General features: G+C 32.5%; 1 long non-coding RNA gene across 1 annotated transcript; it reads left to right on the forward strand.

The window, feature by feature from the left end:
• The first annotated feature begins 791 nt into the window (after positions 1-791).
• LOC140035934 (uncharacterized) lies at positions 792-7,943 on the forward strand. The gene is made up of 2 exons (XR_011839828.1): positions 792-1,402; positions 5,687-7,943. It is a non-coding gene; the product is annotated as an uncharacterized lncRNA (long non-coding RNA).
• Positions 7,944-9,381: the final 1,438 nt, after the last annotated feature.

A 9,381-nucleotide genomic window follows, 5' to 3' on the forward strand; every position in this document is an offset into this window, starting at 1 on the left:
AAGGAAAAATTCTCACAAAAATTCAAAATTTGTCTTTAAACCTTTTAGATTTATTTTTTTAAGATAAATAATAATTGTGCAATGCATTTACAATTAGGAGTTAACATTTTTTGTTGTTTACCTAAATTGTTTTTGGAAAATACTCCCTCCGTCCCACTTTGATAGTCTTGTTTTCCTTTTTTGTCTGTCCCAAATTGTAGTCTACTTTTCCATTAAGAAATGTAGTAATCTTTCAAATTGTCTAAAATACCCTTATTAAATATCTTGTTATTAATACATTGTTATTAAATACTAACCCACTACATTGAATACATTGAGCTTTTCCAATACTAACCCATTAGCTGTAACTGATATTAATTGGCACTCTTCGTGATTAGCATAAGGGTATTTTAGGAAATTATTAATCTAAATTTATGTTTCCAACCAAATTAATTACACTTTCTTAATCTGTGTGAAAAAAAAAATCAAGACTAACAAAACGGGACGGAGGGAGTATATAATAAATAAATAAAATAAGAAGATAAGTGTAATAGGGGATCATTAAACAAGTGTAATAGGAGATTATTAGACAAGTGTATCAGGAGAATAGTAGCCAAGTGGAGGCCATGCAAGAGGGTTAGGTGTGATGGATAGGTTTTAGACAAATGTCCCTATTGTTTGATTTGTAGGATGACACTTGTTGATATGGGGATTTTTGGGAGGAAAAACAAAAAAAAAAGGGAAAAAAAAGGAAGCTTGGAGACTATGGGCAAAAGAGGAAAAAAGGAGAAAAAACAAGAGAGCTGGAGGGAAAGGAGGAGGAGTTTCGGGGGAACTGGAAAAAAAGACTGAAAAGACAGAAACAAGAGGAAGCTACGGGCTGAGGGTTGGAGAGAGAAAAAAAAGAAAACTAAACCGAGGGGAGAGAGAGAGCAAGAGATTGGGAGAGGGTTGTGAGGAGCTTTGGGAAGAAAGGGGGAAAAAGCAAGGAGAAAGTAAGAAAAAGCTGATGAGAGGCTTCGGGTAGAAAAGAAGAACAAGAGAGGCTTGGGGAAAAAATGGGTTTCAAGAACGAAAGAAAGAAACGGGAAGCAAAGGAAAAGCAAGAGAAGGAGAGAGCTTGGTGGCTAGGGTTGAAGGGTTTCGGAGGGATTGGTAGAGAGAGTAACCGAGAGTGAGAGATAGAGGAAAAGGAAACCAAGAAAGGGGAGGAGATAGAGGGAACGGCGGCAGAACCAGAAGAGGAAAAAACAACGGCAAAAAGAGAGGGAAAAATCGAGGAGAAAAAGAAGAATTGCTGGCTGCAATCTCTGGGGACAAGGCTGATTTTCGGGCTTCCTTTCAAGGGGGTTGCAGAAATTCCATAGAAATCAACTTCTGCTCGTTCTCTTTGGCCTCAACCTCGTCCAAGAATCATCATCAGGTAATCATCACTCCATTTCTTGTTCATTCTAACTCTTGGATGAAGTGGAATCCACAAAATCTGTGCCTGTGGGTTGTTGTTTCTTGGACTGACTTTGCATCCCAATGGTCGGTTATGGTTTGGGTTTTGATGAATCTGGTTTCATCATTGTTTCATGGCCAAATGGGAGGATAGGATGTGTAAAATGAATCGAATTGTGGTTATTTTTCACTTGATCATGCATATTTATTTTCCTTTTCCATTCTTTCGTTACCTTCTTCTTGCTGCCTTTCCATTTGTTCTGTTTCTAGAACCTGTTTCTGCAGAACCTGCTTCTCCTTTCTTAAAGGGTGGGGAGCGTTGTTGTTTGATGTTTTTATATGGGGGTGAGAATGATTTTAACATGGGTTTTGCTCCTTCAAAATAATGTTTTGATTTCTTCCCATTTTTTGGTACGGCAAACCCATTTTATGGTACTTGCTATGCTCGATGCAAAACCATTTTCGCAGCTTGTACTATGCTTGTTGTTGGGATCTTTGGATAGATAGATCTGGTTGGAAATCGTTGAGAGAATGAGACGAAGTTTTGTGGTATTTGAGTTGGCAAATTTATGGTTTTCGTGTGAGTTTACGAATGATCTGGTGCTAGATACAGTTGCAGAAGCTGCGGCTGGAAACCGCAGAAGAAGAAGAAAGCTTCTTCGTAAGCTTGCATGGGAATTTCAGAAATATTGTATTTTAACCCCTCACATTTCCCCTTATTCCACTATAGCCCAATAAATTGGAAAATTTAATCAGTTTTGTCCCTTTAAAGTGTTATTTTTCTTTGGCATCCTCAAAATGTGTTTTTTGGACAGATTATGTGTGAATTGCAGGATGAAATTTGGGGTTTAATGGTTTTTGATAAATTTATAGTCTTGATTTGGATTTTAGTAAAATTTTGGAAGATTTTGTTGTTTGATTATAGCAAATAGATTTTCATTTATTTCTTGTGAATTTTATCATTTGGTTTTGGTAGGTTTCATCTTGAGCCCTTCATTTTAATTTACTTTAAATTAGACCCCTAATATTTGCAATAATAATTTGACCCCTCAAACTTCTTTAATTCTTTCAATTGGGTCCTTATTTGCTTTAATTTGTTGACTATGGGCTGTTTACTTTTATTTGAATGCTTTGATTGATTCAATTTAGTGTTTATTTTCTTTTCATGTGATTATTTATTAATTAAAGTGATGCCTTGACCTTTTCTTTGTTTTGGACGGTAAAAAAGAAAATTGCATTTCATTAGACAACCAATTCAAGGGAGGTACACTCTACTCCTTTATTTCGATTTTATTTGACCATATGTGTTCCTATGTGATTTTATGTATGAAATTGCATGCTTTTTTAAGTTTTTTATTTTGTTTTATTTTATTATTTCATTTACTTCTTTATTCACTTTGTTTATTTTAATTTTGTATATTTATTTAATTTTGGTCATTTGAGAGGCATTTAAATGCCAAGATGTAATAGTTAGGTATTTATTTTATTAGTTATTTTATTACTTCCACCCTTTAGATTGTAATTAGGGCACCCAAATGTAATAGTTATGGCTTTATTTGCTTTGTGTATTTTGCATGCTTGTGCGTTTACGTGTTATTCGCTTTTTTAGGGTCTTGCATCTAGATATCATGCTTATGTGTTATGTGTTTTATGTGTTTACTCGCTTTTATTATATTTATATGATTTATTTCATTATAATAAATGCATGATGTCACCACACTAGCCCAACGCTAGTTGTGGTACTTTTTTCTGACACCACACTAGTCCATTTCTAGTCGTGGCCCTTTGTTCCGATTTCTCGCTTGTCCAATACTATTGAGAACTTGTAGACATGGGCTAGTCTAACGCTAGATCCTTAGGGACCATCCACGCGTTAGATCATGCTTGTGCGACAATCCCTATATTTTCATGCATATTTTCTACTTTTTAGGGTTTTTTCATTTTGCATTACATTTTCCTTATATGTATATCCCTTATCCCATATTTCTCTTATATATATATCCCTCATCCCTATGTGTGAGACATGACATATAGACTTGCATTTTATTTAAGAAAATTAGAACTAGGTTAGATCATTTGTTTGATTAGATAGGAGATATACACCTCGAATATGGGATATGGATGAGTATGGCTTTCTAGCCTTAGCACGCTCGTATTCCCTTTCTTAAAGGGAAAATTGAAGTCACGAGTGTTAGATTCCCCGCACCCGTTATGATGCATTCCTTTAGGTCATATATATTTGTATACTTATTATTTTCTTTTCTTTTCTTCGAATTCTCTTGTTTTTTGCATATTCATAACCTTTTCAAAGAGTCACTCTTGGGCATCACAATTAATGTGATTTGCACCAATTAAGTTTTGTAGTGATATTTCGACACCCCCCCTCCCCGCGGATATCCTCCTAGAGTTAAGGTTTTGTATCCATATAGTGACATCCAAATGTGATAAATTCTTAGGTTAAAATAAGAAAATCTTTGACTAAATCATGCAACTAATCTTGACTCGGTCGAAAGGGTGTCTTATATTTTATTTTTGCCTTCCCTTTCTTCAAATGTGACTTCCGACCCCCTTTCTCTTGATTTTCGCTGATTTGGAGTCGTTTAAAAAGAGTTGTCTCTACTTTTTCTTTAAAAATTCATTTTAGGTGACTTGGTACACCTCAATTCCATACCAAGTGGCAACTCCTAATTTTCATTAAAAACCCTTTTTAAACTATTATTTTTGGGTCAAAATCGTCACACTTTAAGTCTTATTTAGGCCCATTTCTTTCTTTATTTTCTAAAAATAAGAAAATCATTTTTAATCAAAAGTAAATCGAAATCCATTTCTTTATTCATTTTTTCATTAAAAATATATTTTTCTCAAAATTAATCAACAAATTCATAAACTCATTCATTTATTTAAAAAATGGGGCGCGACATGAGGTATTTTGCAGATGTTATGTTTGGTTCATTTTAAACTTTTTTGAAGTGTTAAACTTTATTAAAAATTGATATGAATCGTATTTCAAAAAATGTGGCAGTTGCGTGATAATTGACTAAAATACAGAAACCTGCACTTTGGTACAAAACCTAGGGATCTGCAAGGCAGATCCGTGAGGTATGCCTCACGGTTCCTATCTCACAGATCCTGAAGGTTTGTTTTTGAAGGGCTTTTTGAATTTTTGTTCTTCATTTGCTTTCTTCCATTTCCTCAAGAACTTGCACCATAACACAACACACTTCATTAAATCTCAATTTTCAACCATTTTTTTTGCTTTAAATAATCATGCAAACACCTTAAACATCCTATAGAATAACTTTCACTAGTCAAATTCACCGAAAAAAACATAAACTTTTGATTTGATTTAAATCATCCTAGGGTTTGCAAGTGCAAATTTTAATTATTTGAGGACCAATTTGGGTGAAATTTTTTAGGGCTTTTGCATCATTTGTGTCACCAAACATCATTCTACCAATTTCAGGTAAGTTTTTTAAACATAACTTGGTAGTTTGAATTTGACCATTTGACCATTTCTTGAATTTTTTAAGAATTTTCAAAAGAGTGAACTTGTGATGTTATTTGTTGAGGTTTATGAATTGCATTATACTTATTTAACATTTCTAAACATGTTTATATGATCAAATATGGGAATATGATTATCTATGCAATGTTTTAATTTTATGCATATTCCTATATTATGATTAATATGGTAAATGGTTTTGGAATATTATTAAGCATATTTGGATGACTCAAATAGCCAAAATATGACTTGATTATGATGCTTACATGTATACAAATAGCCAAAATTGAAAATTTTGAACTTTGGATTATGACTAGTTTAAACTAGTTTTGAAAATGATGTAATTGACTTGATATTTGAGTGTTTTAAGTGGTCATGATTATTGCCAATTCATTAATTGAAGCATGCTTGTATGATAAATGTTGGATATTTGAAGAATTGAGTACTTTTAGTGGTATTTTAGGAGTGAAATGAACATGTTCATAATGTATGTTTCTTGGTTTGGTTTGGCTCCTAAATTTGTTGTTATATGTATAATTACCTAAGAGAAGGATACATGCTTATACTTCATATTCTAGGCAATTAGGATGATAATTTTGTTAAATGCAAAAAGTTTGGCAAGTGTGAGTTATACCTTAAGCAATTTTTCATATATTTTATATTGGTACAATAACAAAGGCAAGAAGTTATTTGAAAAAACTTGTTATGTCATTGTGACATCGTTTGAACGTTAATTAGTTTGTTTACCATATTGTTTTTTAGGTTTCTATTACTAATGGCTATCAAGTGGAACTCACAAAGATTTGGAGATAAGCAAACAATGCATCATGGGACTTCATGATTTGTGACATTTCAATCACGTCAATAGGAAAGTATTCTTTTCTTTATCTTGTTTCTTCTTTACACATTGAGGACAATGTGTACTTTAAATATAGGGGGGAAATCTTGTGATTATATATATTATGTGTGATTGATTGGAAATATTGGACTTGTGTTTGAAATTGTTATTGTGCTTTGAATTTGTTCAAATTTAGATTTGCTGGTAGGGAATTTCATCCTTTTATAAGGGGAGGCTCTACTGAAATTTTTCCAAGAACTTGTCGAAAATTTAAAATTTACCCAAATTTTTTCAAAATTTTCAAAATCTTCGTAAGGGCAACAAGTTCCATACCATTAATAATTCAAATTCTCTTGCTTTTGAGATAAATATATGTGACTTGAGAAATTCATTTCTCACTTAACTTGGAAATGACTATTATGTGATTATAATTTTTGCTATTTTAAGGAAAGTATAGCTTGTGAAGTGGAGAAAATTATGCCTAAATTTTTCATAATTGATGAAATTTCTTCTCTTTACTTGATCTTACAAAATTGAGTGATAAATATGGTCAATAATTGCTATATTCTTCTCATGATTATTCTTTTGAGGGAATGTTTATTTGTTATCTTTACATTAAAAAAATAAAAAAAAAAGAAAAAAGAAAAAAGAAAAAAAGTGAATAAAAGTTATTCTACTCCAATGCTTCTTGTACTTAGTAACAGGGGGCCTTCATTTACAAATGTTGACTTTTGTGTGAAACGGTACTTGAATTAAAATTATGCAAAGTAACTTGAGAATGTAAAGTGTTGAGTAACCTGGAATCTTCATGTAGAAATATCGATTCTCGTGTCAAAAGGCACTTTTCCAACTTGAGTAATTATTGAATATGTTTTTTGAATAAATCTCTCTTTTGAAAAGATGATTATGGAATTAGGAAGCTATTTATTGACTATATGATTCATTTTCTTGTGAACTTGAGTGGGGACGCGAAATTGAGTTCAACTAGTTGAAATTATGTTATGATTGGCTCTCCTTTACTTGACTTATGAGTACTTGAAAATTAATGAATAATTTCATAATAGTTGTTTATCTTGTTTTGAGAATTGATTTTGAATTGTGCACATATGTTATTTCAAACCATTGAATCATTGTTGGTTTGTAATTCTTTTTACTTGAAAACAAGTAATGATTCAAGTATAGAGAAATTTGATAAATGTACATTTTGCATGTTTTAAGCGTGCTTTATTGATTTGTTTTTGGTATATTTTAGTTATTTTTATAACTAATTAACTAGGTTTCTAGTGAATTATGTATTTTCTGGATTCAGTGTAAAAAATTGCATTTTTATGAATTAAAGCAGTGAAAACTTCATATTTTTGTAGGATTTAATGATTCAATCATCAAATGAAGAAAAATTAGAAGATATGATGATTAGTGATGACTTGAAGTGAACATCCAAATGAGATCATTCTTGATGCATAGAAGAGCTAGTTCAAAGGACTACAACTTTTATGTTTTTTCAAGCTGTTTTTGCTTCAATCATCAAGAAAATTACAGTTGAATTTGAAAAAAAAAATAGAGCAATATTGAGGGATCATCAAAAAGTGCAAACCTATAAAAGAAGGAGAACCACGAATGGATCTATGAGGTATAGTTTACAGATCTACCTCACGGATCCCTGATTTCACTTGTCAACTGCTCTGCAACTTGCAGCATGTTCACATCATCCTTTTGGACCATTTCTCTAATCAAATTTCAGTGGGATCTGCCCAAGAAATCAAGGAACCTTGTAGAATCAACTTTTGGTTATTTTAAGACTTCAATAACTCATTTGGAACTTCAATTCATTTATAAATAGAGGCCTTGGAGAGCTTATTTGTTTAACTTTGGAAAGCTAAGAACTACCACAAAATATAGCTTTTACTAGTTCTCCTTATTTCATTAGTTTAGTATAGGTTAATGTTGTATATTTATCTTGTGTGTCGTTCAACATAGATGATGTTAAAGATAAAGATGGATAGTTTGAAGCTCAAGTGACAAGGGTGGCATCTCTTCTATTACTTTATTTCTTGTATTGATTTTCATGTTTAGTTATAATACAAGTTTGGTTTTTGTTTTCTTAACTTTCGTGTTTTGCTAGTTTTTCTACCTAGGGAATGGAAAAACTTCTGTGATTGTTATGTGAAGTTTTAACGGTTATTTGAGCTTATTTCTTGATCAAGTTATTTAAAACTTTTGTTTTACAATGATGATTAACTTGGTACCACTAGTTGTAATTATCTAAATGTCTTGTTTCATCAATAAACATTGCGATCTAACACTAGTCCACGGAAGTGTTAAACCTAGGGAATTAAATCACTAATGCAGGGTTGCACCTTTGTGGATTTAGTGGCTTATTCCATGAAATTTTATTGAATTTAATGAATCTATAATTAGTTCCACATCACATTAGTAGGTGCCGGATAATTATAGGTATGGTTGATATATCAGCAAAAATGTGTATCACATATAAATGAAAATTATGCCATAATTGTGAGAACTCGAAAATTTATTTTCATATCTTTTATTTTAACCTATTTGCCTTGAATTCATGGTTGATTTTGTGATGCCCCCACTTCTTCCAAGGGTGAACCCAAAGGTATCCACGGAACGCCTGCCCAACTCTCACCATGACTCACTACAATTCATGGTTCAAAACTATGAATACTTCAAATAATTTCAATATATATATTTAAAGTACTCCAAAACATTTCATACTTACAATTAGTTAACTTTCAAACCTAAATACAACCCAACGGAATATGTACCATAGTCATCTACTATAATACAACTTAAAGTCTCAAAAAGGAAACAACTTAGTACTATTCACAAGTACTCTCGGTCTTGAACCCTATTAAGGAAAACAAAAACGTGGAATGAGCTAAACAACCCAGTGAGGTTCCAAGACACTCTAGTGTTCTAATACATCAAGCAATTTGAGCACAATACATGTATGATTCAAGGTTGCACATTGGCACATTAACATGAAACAGTTATCATTATACAGAAATAAACACAGATTGAAGGATACGGTGTTCTAATGGAACCATTTCAGTTAACTTCACCTTATAACTTTAGATTCCCTCGGTTTGTTTGGCCATTACCTTATCCCTCCAGTGGTAATACTCGAGTATACCGAAATGGTGGCCCAGGGCTCTAACCTACCCGACCGATCCCAGTTCTGGCTTGAGCAGGTTAGTAACCAAGGGTAGGATCCAGTTCAACTTAGAGCTTACAACATGCGGAAGTAATCAAGTAAATCAGTAAATCGGTTGAACGGTAGAAATTTGTTATTTTAGTAGGTCGAGTGAGATGAATAACACACTCGCCTTAAAATGGTGGCAATTTCATAAGAACAATTATAGGTAACACTTAACACTTAAACACATAAACAATATGCCGTAATTTCATATGAACACGGAATTTACGGTAATCAAGTAATCAAGTAAGCAGGTAATCAAGTAAATCGGTAAATGGTAGATCAGTTGAACGGTAAATCGATAAATCGGTTGGACGGTAGAAATTTGTTATTTTAGTAGGTCAAGTGAGATAAAGTACACACTCACCTTAAAACAGTGGAAAAGTTCATAGGAGCAAT

Source organism: Coffea arabica, chromosome 2c, assembly GCF_036785885.1.
Source record: "Coffea arabica cultivar ET-39 chromosome 2c, Coffea Arabica ET-39 HiFi, whole genome shotgun sequence".
Lineage (NCBI taxonomy): Eukaryota > Viridiplantae > Streptophyta > Magnoliopsida > Gentianales > Rubiaceae > Coffea > Coffea arabica.